This window comes from Phasianus colchicus, chromosome 10, assembly GCF_987193195.1.
Source record: "Phasianus colchicus chromosome 10, bPhaCol1.hap1.1, whole genome shotgun sequence".
Taxonomy (NCBI): domain Eukaryota; kingdom Metazoa; phylum Chordata; class Aves; order Galliformes; family Phasianidae; genus Phasianus; species Phasianus colchicus.
This window is the reverse complement of record NC_143445.1, coordinates 10,969,903-10,985,719: the sequence shown is the minus strand read 5'-3', so window position 1 is coordinate 10,985,719 and position 15,817 is coordinate 10,969,903. Positions and strand designations below refer to the sequence as shown.

Genomic DNA, 15,817 nt, shown 5'->3' with positions numbered 1-15,817 from the left:
TTACTGCTCATAGGCTGCCAGTGAGTTTTTCCAGAATCATGAAAACACTTGAGTCCAGTCATATTAATTACGAGAGGATTGCACCCCCTAACAAAAGAGTAAATTTGCAAATAGATTTGGAACAAGCGTGGTGTAACAGAGCTGTGCTTTCTTTAAACGCTTTGAGTGGATATATTTGAACACAAAGACAGAACAAAAACAGTTTAACTCAAAGTACCCTGTCTTCCCTAAAGATAAATATCAGTGGCAATAAATAGATTGCTTCTGCATAGCAGTAGCTCAGCAACTTCCTTTAAAAATAACCACACAAAATATAAACAAGGAAACGCAGTTTTGGGACCTCCATGTAATGGCGCACTCCGTATCATGTTTCAGACTAAAAAAAAATCAATAGAAGCAAACTACTGGAGATAAATAAATAAATAAGAAATTAAAGCCTACTTTAATACATCACTGGGGAAATGCTGTTTATTACGTTTTCAGTTCAGTTTTTTTAGGTGGGACTGGAAAATATTGCACTGCATCAAACTTGTCTCATAATTATTAATCAAATGGGTTTTATTATCATTATTAAGCACTGGCCAAGATAGATGGCAACAATCATATTACTGAACAGTTTTGCTCTGCATCTTTGTGATGTACTGAAGTGGTATATTTAGAAATAAATGAGAATTTGTTTGATAGTACTGAAACTGTCAAGGCTATAATTAATGTAACTGGCTGTGCTTCTAAATACCTCCTTTGTATTAATTTGCAGTGCTGGGTCCTCATCTGAAGCAAAATACTCTTAGTCATTTTAAAGTCAAGGACATGAAAGGAAAATGGCTACCCTGCTGCAAAAGTCTCGTTGCAGCAGTGAGAATTTCTCAAGTCACGTACAAAGGGGATTCACAAGGAAATGCACTACATTATAAGTACAGTAGAGACACTTAGTAGCATCTGTTACTGTGGAACACATAAGAACTGGCTTCACTGATATTGTTAAAATATCAGCTAACAATAGCATAAGGAATTATAATACTTAATTTTTGCAAAATCTGTGAGGTCTGCAAATCACTGTAGACTACAAGTGAGCTTATTTTATAAAACCTTGCTTACAATCCTACACAAGTTCTTTTCCAGTATGGATAAACAGATCTTTAGATCAGAATGTGTCCACTATTTAAAGAAAGATTTATTAGCATTCCCATGGCTGAATTCAGCAAAGGTGGAAGGAGGTTTAAACATACTTCTGATTCTCTACGTTTCTCTGCTAATAAATGTTTCAGTGATACTTTTATATTTGTAATAATGAAACTATCACTTCATATACACATAGTGCAAACTTTGACCTACATGCAAGACATTAAAAAAGGAAACTAGGGTACGTTTCTGGAAACAACCACTGCAAAACAGGAATAAAATAGCTTTTTCTGGTGCACAGCTTCATAAACACGGCATCGTTTAATAAATGATAGCCGCGTGGAAACACAAAACAAGATCAGATTCCCACTTAGGACTGCAAACAAACTTAACTGTGAAATTTCCATTTGCATTGTGGTATTGTTATTAAAGAGCATAACTTCATTTTACATCTCTACTATTGCATCTTTTAGAAGGATTTGGTTGCCAAGGAAACTGGTTCTGGCCCAGTATTAATCTGAAACAAATATATTAGAAAAGTTGGTGTAAGTAGTAGAATACTCAGAATTCTTTTTATTCTTAATGCTCAACATCAGGTTTTTGCACCTACGGCTGTTCACTTTCCTTTCGTAACCTTTTTTTCTGTGAAGTAAAACACACTTCAGTGAACTGATACACAGTGTGAGCTGACAGGGCCATCTATATCAATCTCTCTATATAAAGTCCTTCTACCTTAAAATAAGAAGGAATACTGAAGGTTTATGTTTGTAGCCAACACTGAAAAAATAAGCATGCAGCATATTAATCTTTATTTCATATTTCGCACAAAACGCAGAAAACCGCTTGCAGCAATTGGAATGTTTTTCATTTTTCTTATCTACCTCCATTTTTATTTTTGCATTTTTAGTGCATGCTCAGTAATGGTTATAGTCAGCTTTAAAATGTGATCGAATCAATAGGGTTTTCAAAAATTCTTTTGTTGCAGAAGCGTTGCCACGCCCTTAGTACATATGATTATTTTAACAGGCATGATTGCTCCACTTTCACAATAGAATTTTTCAAAAGCAGATAAAAACAATTGCCATGCCAATATTTGAAGCCAACAGTTTGACACAGTTGTTTTCATTAACAATTTTTTTTTTCAATCTGAAGGCTACATTCCAAAGCCCATTTCATGTTCTTGTAACACTGACGAAGAAATCAGTAAAACATGCAAATCTCAACCTACCTGCGTGTATCACTTAGTGCAGTGCCAGCAGGGCAGTGCACCCAGCCATTTTTATGAAAAGCGATGGAGATAAATTCTATTCTTGGTCTTCTTGATAATTTTTTTTAGAAGCAGTTGTCAAAAACCAGATGGGAAGCAGCTTGAATAGACCGTGATCAGGAGAACTGAGTTTATCAATAGGGAAAGCAGGAGTGGGGAAAAAAAAAAATGTCCTCATCCAAGGTTTTCCGAAACTGCAACGCAAGGTTGTTGTTTTTTTTTCTCCTCCTCAGAGTGTTCAGAGCTTGAAGCTGACCACTGCAAAGGCCACTTGTCACATTTACTGAAAATCAGCCTATTGATATCACAGCTGAAAATATAAACTCGACAACCAAAGCCCATTGCACAACGTGGACTGCGTAAGAGTTAAAAATAGATTCGACGTGCCTCCTACCTGCATAATAAATATGTAAGTTTCAAGTGCTTTAATTCGATATTCACATTAATTAACAATACAATATACATTATTTAAACTACAGTAAACGCAAGAAGAAAAAGGGTGACACCATCTGGAAGCACGGTTTGCTTCTTTTTTTTCTTTTTTTTTTTTTTCCCCTTTCCAAGGGCTAATAATGTAGTTTGAACATGATGACAAGCTAACAGCTCACCACATTGCAAAAGAAAAAGAATTCTTAAGGTGATGCTCAAATATCTAAGCCTGTAATGAAGCACAAGCCAGTTTTCACTACTGCATGATATGGCACACAGACCATTTAACATACTCACATTTGAGATACTAGGCACGGTATAATGAATTCAATACACAGCATGCACACAGCACAAGCAACGTTAATCCTGCCTGCCATTTTAGGCTCGCAGGAGTAAGATACATACTGCAGCACAGCTCTGGTAAGGGAGGAGGCAAGGGACAGCTCACCTTAAATGCAGTATCTGATTAATGTTGTAAGTGACATTGCGTATCAGCTACAGAGTCTTGGTTCAACTGGGTGGGAGGGAACAAAGAAAATTGTCATCAACTGGTGATGCAAGATGAGCTCCAGTCACTAACACTGTTAGCAAACTCCAAATTCTACAGCGATACAGTAGTAGGCATTTCAAACTCTTATCAAAATCTGCCTGTGCAGTGGCTGAGTCCGCCTGCCGAGGAAAACAAAACAATCTTCTTGCTTATTGGAGAAAGGCTGGATTGACTACGGTGGCGTCCTCTCGATGCAGAAAGATGTCGTATCGCACATACTAAATCCTGGATGCTGTGCTTTCCTAATTTTTAAGTTTTAAAATTAAAAAATAAAAAGACTGTGATAGAAAAATATCCTAACTAAAGGTGCAACGTTCATGAAAATAAAACATTCTTTTTTCTTTCCTTTCTGCTTTTTCTCTTTTGCAGTCCATCAAAATCCTGAGCAGTATTGACAAACCACACAAGCACAGGGTCTGCCTGCAAGATCAGCTGTCTGTGTCTACGCTACACCCTGTTAACCACAAGCAGTGTGAGAGCTAAAAATATCTGCAATGCAGAAACGGTAGGTGCTGTGGTATACAGTTCTGATCAATTATAAAAATATTTTTCTCCCCTCAGATATAACAAAAAAAAGGAAAATCGGTGCTAATTTCCTTCAGATGTTATCTGTCAGACTTAAACAACAACAAAAAAAGCATAAGTATACTGACCTAGATAGCACTAAGAAGACTTAAGCAGCATACAAGCACCCTCGCTGTCAAAGCAAGGAAAACGAAACAATGATTGTCTAATCAAACTGAAAGCAGCAACTTACTACCACAATCCAAATTCCAAAATGCTACATACAGTGTACGCACATCTCATGTTATTGGGAGATGCAAAGCTCCTTTGTTTTTTTCCTCAGAGGCTTTTCTTAGCTACGGTTGCACAATGACATTCTGACATCATGGAGGTCAGTACAGCTACTAAAGTGCTCTCATTGTCTTTAAGAAAAAAATAATTTTGAAATATTAAACTACAGCTGCAAAAATAAAAATAATTTTTAAAATCATGTATCATTTTTAACATCTTTCCATTACCTTCTGAGATTAATACCACAAGCACGTTGTTCTGCTGCATACATTTAATTGGTATCATCTTCTGCAGAGATTGTAATTGTGGGAATTAGATTTTTATAGATTAGAATTGTTAAAAAAAAAGGCTGATTTCCTAGAATAATTCAAAATATAATAGAATATTTCATATATTTAAGGAAAAAAAATGCAGAGCAAAAAAAAGAAAAAGAAAAATTGAAGACTGCTTATCAGAATTTTTTTAAATGCCTGACAAATAAAACCGTCCTTATTTGCATTGTCACTGTATCTCCAAAGGGAGAATGAGAGCATCGTGCCACAGTTTATTATGACCTGAATTACTTTCCCAGAAGAGTAAACCATCACTTAAGGTAAGACAAACCATAAGATCTGTTAATAGCGCAAACTACCCCCCACTCTCCACCTTCAGTGCCTTCTCACAGCTTCCTTCCATCTAGCCCAAACACCGCGAGCCAATACCCAACACAGCCAGAATAGTGAACATTACAGTTTGCTCTGAAAATATATAACTGAAATATTTCTTTAGGTGACTATTTCTGAATGTATATATAAGTGAATATAAATGCTTTCTGATCAGCACTCGAATAAATAGATACTTGAGAGGCCACATATGTACACAGAAGCACTATTTTTCATTAGACCTGCCAATACAGCTAGGAAAGCAAGGCACCACATTTTCAAGGTTTCTTAGGAATCTAAGTCTGCTATGATTTATTTTTTCTAAAACAGTGCCTGTTTTTTAACAGTGAAAACTGCTACTAAGTATTGCATTAAATAAGAAAAGGTTGCAAAGCAACAGCAAAAGATCGCGGTATGTACGTATTAGATTTGAAATAGCTTCTTGTAAAAAAACAGGCAATTTTCTCCCCTTTTTAAAAATGATTTTATAGGTAGATATTTGGAGATTTTTCTCTGGAAAATTATTTGGCTTCTATTCTCTTTCATTTTACAGGCTGGGAAGGAGATGATCCTAGCAGTCAGTGCTTTAAAATATTCAGAATCCCCTTCCATAAATAGCACATCTGTCACACAGAAAGGGAACCCAGCCAGCAGAAAGGGAGAGCAGACCAACCAAAACAACTGCTATTCCGATACATGATTACAGAATTAGGATTTTTGCCATCGTGTATTTGGATATTTTTGTTTGGAGCTTTTAAAATTAATAGATGTCTGATTATATACGTGCCAGTGTATATAAACTTTAAATTCAAAATATTGTTATGTATAGATTCATTTTGAGGTTTCTTTTTCTTTAATGTTAATCTCTTAGTTAAATATATATTATTGGGCCTGTCACGCTCTGTTTAAAACCATGGGAGAGCTCCTAGAAATCTGTAGAAGGGAAAATTTGTGTCTTTTTAGCAGTGTTGAATTTACAAGTACCGTATTACAGCATGGGAAACAAGTGCTAGGTTTGCTTACAGATAATGATTTTCTGAAAAAAGACAGATTTGAGCAGCATCTCAGTAAATATATCTGCTCCTTCATGCTTGCGGTAAGCATTCCCATTCTCTCAGAAAAGCACTGTTTCACCAGAGACACAGCAAGTTGTTCGGTGTTGCGATTCAGGGAATAGCAAAAGCTTGCCAGTAGCAAACACAGCAAAGGAATAAACATCTCACAGAGGAACGAGCTTGTCCAAATCTTTATGCATACCTCTTACTTTAATGGGCTGTCTCTAGTGCTTAGTAATAATTTTCCAGGCTTAGATTGCAAGGATTTTGCTTCAGATTAAATGTAATTTCAGTTCAGAAAACAGATTCTAGGCCCTTCTACTGCTGCATCCTGTGTAACTTGGTAAATCAATCTAAAACACTGCACTTCCAGGTTGCACACAGTAGGCCCAGATTTTATGGAGATGTATACATACTGTATTGTTTCGCAGTCAGAAGCTTGGGTTTAAGCTCCAGTCTGATCTGTGACCAAACTGTGAATAGTCCCAAAATGAGGCACTGGTTTTCCAGATTCTTGACTGGCCTCTCCTGGGCCAGGAGCATGCAGCCCATGCCATGAGCTTGTGTCAGTTCTTTATTCGGTCAGCTTAAAGAGGCTATTTCAAGTATCCTCACTGGATCTCACAGGCCATTTGTGCTGTGAAGCTTTTCCACTGTAAAGCTTTCTACTTGTAAATATGCTTCCTCTATTTATCACCACTCTAGGGCAACAACATCTAATCTCTCGTTACATGTGACAGCTTACCTAAATTGGTGAGGAATTAGGAGTCCCAGTGTCACTTTGTATTCCAATTTGTGGTTTACTGTTTCTCAGATGAAAGGTCTTAATCCCCCAGATAGATCATCTGGGGAGCAGAAGCAAAACTCCAGGAATCTGTACTGATTTTAGTCTGACAGTACCGCCACACCATGTCATCCTAAACAAACATAAAGAGGGCAATCTGGTAGATTGGGAACTATGCCAACGACAAACCTTGTAGAAATAAGTATCTGGAAGAAGACTAGCAGACTACGAGGGGAAAAATAAATAAATGACATATTCAGTTTTAAATGGATCAGCTTACTTCTGCTTTTATTTGACATGGACCTATGCTGGACCAGAAGAGTAAATTGTCCTTCTAGCTATAGAGGACAGCTGGATTTGAGATTTATGCTCAATATAGAAATGAATGAACAGACGTATGTGCAGACTTTTTTTTCCTTTCAAACTGTCTGTCAAATAAATGAGCAACACAGAAAACAAAGGATAGAATTAATCCCAGTCTCAAGAAACTGTAGTCAACTGCTCTGTGATACCATCCCTGCAAAGCAGTGACAACGGGACATGAAGCACAGCTGGGAATGCAGGGTGGGAGTTTCCAAAAGTGCATACCGGTACTGTCCTCAGCCTTTCAACAAACCTGCTCTTGGAATGACTATTTCAGCCTCTTAATTTAGCAGTATCAATTACATTTGTCTCTTCATTCTACAAGTACTACTGAAAAAAACAAAAAACTCTCAGCTGATGAATACTCAGTTTGAAATTAATTTGAAAAATACCCCTTGGAACCTGTGATCTAACACATTCAGAAAACTATCCACATACTTTCATGCTGGAAATGCCTTCTCCTCCAAAAAGCTACTGCTTGTTACGTGACTTAGAAGATGCTGTCTTAATTACTGAAACCTCAACTAGCTGCTGTTGGGCTGTAGAAAACAAGGGTGAGAATGGAAGGACTGATTATAGAATCTGAAGTCTGCGTTTCTAGAACCAAAGGCAAGCAATTTGTGTAAGCATGTTGCAAAAGTTGCCTAAGACTGACTGAATCATTTTAGTGTGTTGTGTCTGACAGTTCTCCCAGACTGTGCCACAATTACTTCTGTGTCTCTATATGGCGAGACAAGTTCTTCCTTTACTTGTTAGGGCAAAAAAAAAAAAACAAACCACCAAACAGTTGGTCTTAGTTATTCCCATACATGTTTTACAGACCTCCATTTTTAATTGCCATGTCCATATAAACAAGCCATCGGAAATTGTAGTTATGTGATCTGGGCAGAAGTGAATTCAGACTCCTGCTACCTCCTGCTAAGGTGAGGATGTTTTTCAGCACTGCTGAATTAAGTGCAGAACAGCAATAGAAGGAAATTAGTCTTTAGAAAGACTTTCTAGGAAGGACGGAAAGAAGGAAGGAAGGAAGGAAGGAAGGAAGGAAGGAAGGAAGGAAGGAAGGAAGGAAGGAGGGAAGGAAGGAAGGAAGGAGGGAAGGAGGGAAGGAAGGAAGGAAGGAAGGAAGGAAGGAAGGAAGGAAGGAAGGAAGGAAGGAAGGAAGGAAGGAAGGAAGGAAGGAAGGAAGGAAGGAAGGAAGGAAGGAAGGAAAAATATTCTACAAAAGTAGCAAATATCTGAGTATTATTAAGTATATTCTGATATAGTGCATTGTATCAATGTGTTACAAATCTATTGGGATTCACTGTAAACAAATGACAGAAGGCGGGCATTTCATTTCATTTCAAACTAAATCTATCCATGGAATCTGAAGTGATGGCTATATAGATATTTACACTCACCTTTACAGGTTGTATTTTTGTATACTCTGTGTAACCCAAATCTCAAAATGGTTAGCAATAACAAGTGGCTTTGTCTTGCTTTTTCTCTGAATGGAGTTTTAACTGCCTCTATTGATGAGCATGGTCTCTCCCTCTAATTATACCTCCTAAGATCCTATTTGCTTTCTGAACTCCTGCCAGACATAATGCCAAAGGTTTCATATTTCTGTCTTGTACCACTCCTGACAATTCACCTTATTAACAAATTTGGATATTATATTTTTACTCTGTTCATATTAAGTTTGTTTTTCTCAGTATTAAATAGTGTGAATCGCTTGACACCCCTACGTACAGCTTTCCTGTGCTTCTCTTGTGTTGATGAGCACAGTGGGTGTTCACATCACTCCTTTCTACTCCTCTAATTTTAAAGGGCAGCTCTTTCTTTTGGAGAGTTAACAAACTCAAAAGAAATTTGAAAGATGCTTTTTTTTCACCTGCCATACAAAATCCTGGATACAGATACAAATATTTTATCTAAGTCATTCTTATGTGTGCTGGACTGTAAGCTAGGGCAAAAACAATTTTGCTGTTTGTTTTTTCCCCATAAAGTTTAAGCTGGAGCTGTTCAGCTGTTTTTGGTCAGCTGAAGAAAGAATGATTTGGAAATTCCAAAAACACTGTTTAGCATTTCATAAAATCAAATGTTAAATAATAGGACAGAGAAATCTCACATCCCCTGTGTATAGATGTTTATAGATGACTGCCTCACAGCTCCAGGAAGTAAAAATATACGTAGAATCAAAGCAACAAAGAAAATCAATTTAAAGTTTACTTTCTCAAGCTCAGCTATCCGTTACACTGCTAAACATGGGCTGTTCACTGTCACTAGTAGATCTGCTCAAACTGTTTCTCCCTACTTCTGCAGCTTGCTCCTTCCTTCTTCATCTACTCCTGACAAATTAAAAGCGAGTTCTTATATCAGTCTGATGTCTCAGAACTAATTATTAGCCATTTCTGCCTAATTAAGGAGCTTACACAAAGTTATAGTTCTGCTTATAGCTTCCAGGTGCGCTGTTTATCTATGACAAATATCACTCCTGACCACGAGACTTCTATAATAGGGGCACATGCCTTGTACTGGTATAATCCTATGAATATGTAGTAGGTGACTGATGTATTAGACAGGTATATATTCAAAATTTTCAAATACTAATAGGAGACTTGGGGCTCTTGATTTGTGAAGATATCCCACCTTGTGCCCTGCACGGAAATAAAGCAATGTCTCCTCTAAACACTTGTCTTTTCAACGTGTTTCAGAGATTTTAAAATCGGCAACAGGCCTTCCCATTAATAACCTGGGATGCGAAACCAAAACCCAAGTGTTAACAATGAATTCCAGGCTGATCTTTTCCTGCCATGGTGTAGCTTGAGATTTGTCTACAACCACTGTCTTACACTGCCATCACTGCTACGGTTAAGAACTATTTCTACTCCCAGCAAGAGAGGTATTTCATTTTAAGAAAGCTGTTCTACAAATTGCAGATTGTTTAAGTCTAAACTAGTTCAACCTGAACTGAAATCACTGTAGATAAGGCTCTGTTTTAAAAAGCTTTCCGTCCTAGATCACTCACAAAATTACATCATTTATCTTCATATAAACTGCCAACTTCTCCATGCTTCAGAATTGAAAATGTGCCTTTGAAGGTAATAGTCAGTCAGGAAAAGGAATGGACACTCTCTAAGAGATCTGTATCCCAAGGAATTTCAATTAAATTTTAGGAATAAAGCTAGCGAGCAACAGTAGTGCATTTTTTAGAGTGCAGTTGTATAAAAGGCTCTATTAACAATAATAATACTCCTTTACAGCATAATTTATCTAACAGTCTTAGAGATCATCACAAACATTAATTGGGCCTAACTATAGCCTGAAATAAATTAGCATTATTATGCTAATATTATGGATGGAAAAGACAGAGGTCCTGAATCACTCAGGAACAGAACGCAGAGCTGTGTGCTCAAGTTTATAATCCCAACCAAGAAGAACTGCTATCAGACAAATGAAAATGGGATGTCAGACAGAAAAATTACAAAAGCTTTTAAAAATCATGTTATAATTCTGATAAGGAAGTGCTGTGTACTAAAAACAGCTAAATTTTTTTACTCTATATTTTTTAATTCTCACTGGATCTTTGCAGTATCATTCATAATTACCAGGAATTTCTTACTGGCTACACTGATTTACTTATGTGCAAATATAAAAATGGAGAATATTTTACATAATGGCCATTAGAACTGGATCAATCTTCATTATTAACCCTGTTTATGACTTAAAAGAAAAGGATGGAATGACTGCAGCTACTTTTCTTTAAAACATTGAGAGGGGTATGGAAAAAAAGGCATAACAGTCGAAATAATAAAAGTGTCTCCCTTCAAATACCATTCCAATCTCTATCATATATGGTTTTTTTGTTGTTTTTTGTTTGGTTGTTTTAAATAATAAGAGTTTGGCCTGTCTTTCCTCAGTCGATATCCTGTAAAATGCTTAATTTGTCACTCATTAATCTTAATCTATCTTAATCTGATTTAGTATAGCCCACAAGATGTACAACAGCTTCTTCTTTGCAAAGCATCAGAGACTATTCCAGACAAAAATAATCCTTAATCTTTCTTCTGCCCTTGATGCCATTCATCACTTCCTCCTTACACTGGCAGCTTGTTTCACATGCCTTCTTGGCTCTGCTATCTCTTAGACTCTCCTTTCACTGTTCCAAATATGTTTACAGTAGTTGATAAATTCTGGAATTTCAGAAGTTTCTAAAATACTGCAATCTTGATGCAATATATCTTGCTAGTGCCAAAGTAAGTTATTTAAATTAAGTTCCTCATGGATCCTTCAAATTTAGTGGCAGAAGAAGGCAAATGTTCTCTTATGAATATCCAAAAATGCATAATGAGTAATTTTTAAAATGCATTTTTTCCTACAGCATACTGAATAAAATACCATTTTCAGTCTTCATAGATCTTCTTAAAGGCTTCTTGCTTATACTAAATATACCTCTTATTTGCTGGGCAGTTCTGGCTTTTTCAGTTCTATAAAAATTTTACTGCCTTCCTCATTTAGTAAAACTTAAATTTGCATAGATAAGAGCTGAATAGCAGAGTCATGAAGCAGATTCAGGGTACTCAGCTCCAATGCAAGCTTCCTCTGTGTACCTAAATCGAGATCAGGAAAGAACACTTGAAGGATGACGAGTATGGTTTACTCTCCCCTTTTGACAGTCACTATCCTTCCCGCTGCAAGTATGGTCTGTAGTGATTTTTCCTTGCAGATTTCTTTTAATGGGTCAAAGATTTCGGCGGTTACCTTCTGAATGTTTCTCGTTCAGATACGTGCCCAGTCATGACATTACTGAATTAATTTTCTTATTTCTGTAGCTCTGCTAGGTGATCTACAGGCACAGCTGCAGATGTACTTACATTTGCCCAATCATACTAGAGAACATTCACTTCTCAAAGAGTGTATTCTGAAGAAGAAATATTAAAATATTGAGAATAAAGTTGGCACAAAGAAGAAAAAAGGGAAAAGAAACTAACATGTTTTTTAAAAAAATTATTATTAGAACGTACTTTTTTTTCTATACTTGGTGTAATAACTTAGCAATGGAATGCATATAAGCAGTCGTTTTTTTAAACAATAGTCTTGGTGTTCCAAACCACACCAACAAAGTAGAACAATCCAAGCAAAACATATTCACAAAATCTTTTGCCAGCATTGTGCTAAACAGTTGTGTAAGAAGCATCTAACACCGAGTGTAAATCTGCTTTGGAAAGTAATCACACAAGCTCAACTCTTCTTCAATCAGTTTAATATACATTTTCTTTTATACATTAAACTTCAGTCTGCAAACTCACAGCAAATTCAGCTAAGTCAGTATGGCCCTACTATGAGTTCAGCTGAAGCTCTAGGCCTAAGAAGCTGAGTGGAACAACTACCACTAATTAAATTCCAGGATTCTGTTAATGAGGAAGGCATGAGAAGAACACTGATTCACTGACAGAGACCATAGTACTCAATGTGCTTATGAATACAGAAAGCAGTATGTATCACCAAAACCTATTGCCACTTGATATAAAGACATTCAGAGAGAATACTCATGATATCGATTATGCCTGCTTTAGTTCAGAGTAGGAACACTAAAGATTAAGATATATATATAAGAACATGTTTTTTCCTGAAAAGTTTTAAAATTTGGAAAACTAATCCCACAGTTACAGTTATTGCTGGAAGTCATCAGCTCCATGGAACAGACCAGATTTGCTGGTCTATTAAACTGCTATCTATTCTGTGTCCTATTTAGACCCATGGACTGTTTTCAATTAGTATATGCAAAGTCTGACAGTGTAGGTGTGCAAAACAACCTTGTCTGAGAAAGTACCTTAGAACTTGTGCTAAAAAGTCTGCAGAATAATAGAATATCTGTAGTAAAGGCAAGCTTGAAGATATACCCCAATAGTCATCATTCTCAAACTTTCTGAAGAAATTGTCAGAAGGCATCCTCCCCATTAACAAAATACAGCTATGCTATAACTACCAATAATTATCATACTCCACCAAAGGGAAAGGATCAGAACTAGAACAGTCAGTCTGTGTGTCTCTTTTTCTACACAGCATGTGGTTTTCAGACATTTCAACCCTGTGGCTACTCACTGTACAAAAGCAAGATGGCTGCCTACACTCTTTGAGCTTCTCTGCTGCTATTAAATGGAGCACTGTCTGGACAAATGCAGAGGAAGAGCACCAAGAAAAGAACTAAAGCATAAAAACACAACAAAGCAAAATTAGCAATTTTAGAACTCACATATGGAATATGGGGAAAAGTCAGAAATTAGTTACATCCCTCATTAGGTTTTGCCTACTGGCAAAAATTCCCATTGGCATTACCACTTAGTTTCATTAGGAGGAACTCTGTTGGAAAAAAAGGATTAGATTCTTTAACAATGCTTAGCATCTTGTTAAATATAACATGCTGAGCAGATTTGGTTGAAAAGTCCACGGTTACATTAGCTTATTATTATTTAATGATTGAACTATGCAAAAATCAGCTATAGCCTAAAGATTTGTCAACCGAAATTTAGTTGTAAACTCTTTCTTTAAAAAATTCTAAAATTCCTACACAAATAACAGCCACCATTAATTTTCACCAGTGACTGAACATAGGACCACCTGCTCCTACGGTTATAAGCCCAAAGTAGGAGCCATAGAAAGGGAAAATTGAGAACTGCTTCCTGGAATCTAGGATGTATGAGGCTCCTTGCCAAAGGAAGCAGTCTCTTGTGAACAAGACACTCAGAAGAAGTAACCCCTCAATCACTCTACTCTTGCTGATAAAATTCTGTAGAGATGACAGTTTCCATTGCATTTTTTCTAAATCTGCTTTATTTGCAGTGATGGTAAACTGCAAATATTCAGCAGTTATGTGACACTCAGAATGGATGGCTATACACTGTGCTCCCCTGGCCTTCAGACAGCACTTTTTTCCATCAATCAGCTTGGACTTTCCCCACCTCTCTACAGCAGCACTCCCTTTCTCTCCTATTGCAACACTGCCTAATAGGATGAAATCAGCAAAGTAGCAGTGATGTCTGAAAATCAATTATTTGCCATGGTTGCTGCTTATAATTTCCAAATGTAGTTCTACAAAAGATAATTAGAGCAATGTCCTTGAAGATCCTCCATTTTGTCTAATTAAGGTACTTGCTAGAGCTTCCAGTTGTATTGCTTATCTTTGATAAATATCCTTCCTAACCACAACACTTCTTTAAGAGCAACATCTTCTAAATGGGGGCTTAAGTCCAAAACAGTAAACAATCAGTAGAAACTAGGTGGTGACCAGGTGTCCCTAGAAAACCTGTGTCCATACACGAACAAAGTGAGGAGGGGAGCACTTCCCAGACGACCACCAATGACCCTGCGCAAGCACAGAAGATTCAAATATGCGTGTATAACCTTGTAACTGCAGTGATCTCCTGAATATATGACAGATAGGTGTGCCTTATGTATTACATAGGTGTGTATGGATACTGCGATGACTCGGGTGCACTTGATTTGTGGAGATTACTTGTCTTACGCCCTGTGCAGAAGTAAAGCAGTGACTTCTCTTTTCCATGTGTTTTGGGAGATTTTGAAATTAACAACAGCAGGATTTCAATTTATTTATGGTGAAAAAAACACCTTAATCATTAAGAAACAATCTGTGTTGTTTTTATTTCTTAGTATTTTTCTGACACGGTTGTAACCTCTCTTGCTAATAGGGGCCTATGGTATCACTATATAGGTCATTTTCATGTTTTCGTGTAGCATTTCATTGATGCTGAAGTGTGTGTAGCTCTGGAAGACATGTTTAGTACGTGCTACACTTCCGAGTTCGTGTTGTTTCTGGCATTGCTATGATGTTTTCCTCACCAACTCTAGGTTTAAACAAGCACTAATGGAAATGCAGACCCACAGTAATCTTAAAGGCTTCCCATGGCAGCTCAGCACATGGCCTCCATAGGTGCAAAGGGACCCACCTGTACAGAGGTACAGGGGTGCCAGGCACCAGGCAGCACCAGCCTCTGAGCAGAGCTCTGTCTGCATGCAAACAAACCTCAGGCTGTGGCCTGAGCTACCATTCTCTCTGTTTATGTTATATGGTCAGGCAGTTAAAGCTTTTTCCTCATCATAACTAAAACTCAGGGCTCATTCCAAATGGCAAAGTGGAAATTATCAGCTGGCTTTAGGTTTCAACTCTATGCAAATTGTGCTATACTTACAATACTAAACCAGTGCAGTCCCAGACAGAAGACATCTGCCTGATCACAGAAGAAATTGGCAAGTGGTTGTGCTTTACTTCCTCTTTTTTTTTTCTTTTTTTTTTTTTTTGTAATTTAAATTTCAGTGAGGGAGTTCACATAAACTCACTGCTAAATAAGCAATTTTCATCTTCCAGCTGTTTGTTAGATGTGCAAATGCAAGATCACATACACAAGGCCAATGCTTTCAAATTTAAATGTCACAAATTAAGCATATAGCTATGTAGCAAATCACACAGTAATTCAGTAGTTACTGAAATTTTATCCTGAAGTGCAGTGTAACTTTTTTTTCTCTTCATAGAATTTCGTAGGATTATAGAATCCTTTTCTAAGAGGAACAGTAGCTTTTATTTCTAAAATATTTTATTTTTCACATAATTTTTATTTTTCACAAGTGTACATAAAAGTTAAAAGCAAGTGTACCCTAAAAGATTACATGTTAAAAGGCAAGTGGGCCCCAGATTTGACTTCCTTTAGTTTTGTAATTATTTAAAAACTGGTAATTCAATTTCTGATGTATATAATCAGCCAACACAAATATAGATAACACAGCTGAGGGACTTGTGGTGGAGACTACTTT

The 15,817-nt window shown here is 36.9% G+C and overlaps 1 protein-coding gene and 1 long non-coding RNA gene across 17 annotated transcripts in view; one reads left to right on the top strand and one right to left on the bottom strand.

Moving 5' to 3' along the window:
* Nucleotides 1-15,817, bottom strand: part of ZBTB38 (zinc finger and BTB domain containing 38) — a 66,372-nt gene that overhangs the window by 18,513 nt on the left and 32,042 nt on the right. Inside the window, exon 1 of one of the 15 annotated variants that reach the window (XM_090147322.1) lies at nt 3,267-3,670. The exons of 13 other annotated variants lie outside the window; for them this stretch is intronic. The gene's annotated coding sequence lies outside the window, so the exon portion shown is untranslated. Of the gene's footprint in view, nt 1-2,350; nt 2,723-3,266; nt 3,671-15,817 lie in introns of those variants that run through there. One more of the 15 variants, XM_090147319.1, reaches the window with a different exon arrangement.
* LOC149916604 (uncharacterized) lies at nt 2,727-8,054 on the top strand. Of its 2 annotated transcripts, XR_016469612.1 has the most exons (4): nt 2,727-2,798; nt 3,738-3,873; nt 4,682-4,755; nt 5,358-8,054. It is a non-coding gene; the product is annotated as an uncharacterized LOC149916604 (long non-coding RNA). The 2 variants fall into 2 exon arrangements; XR_016469611.1 differs by lacking the exon at nt 5,358-8,054 and having other exon boundaries at nt 4,682-5,347.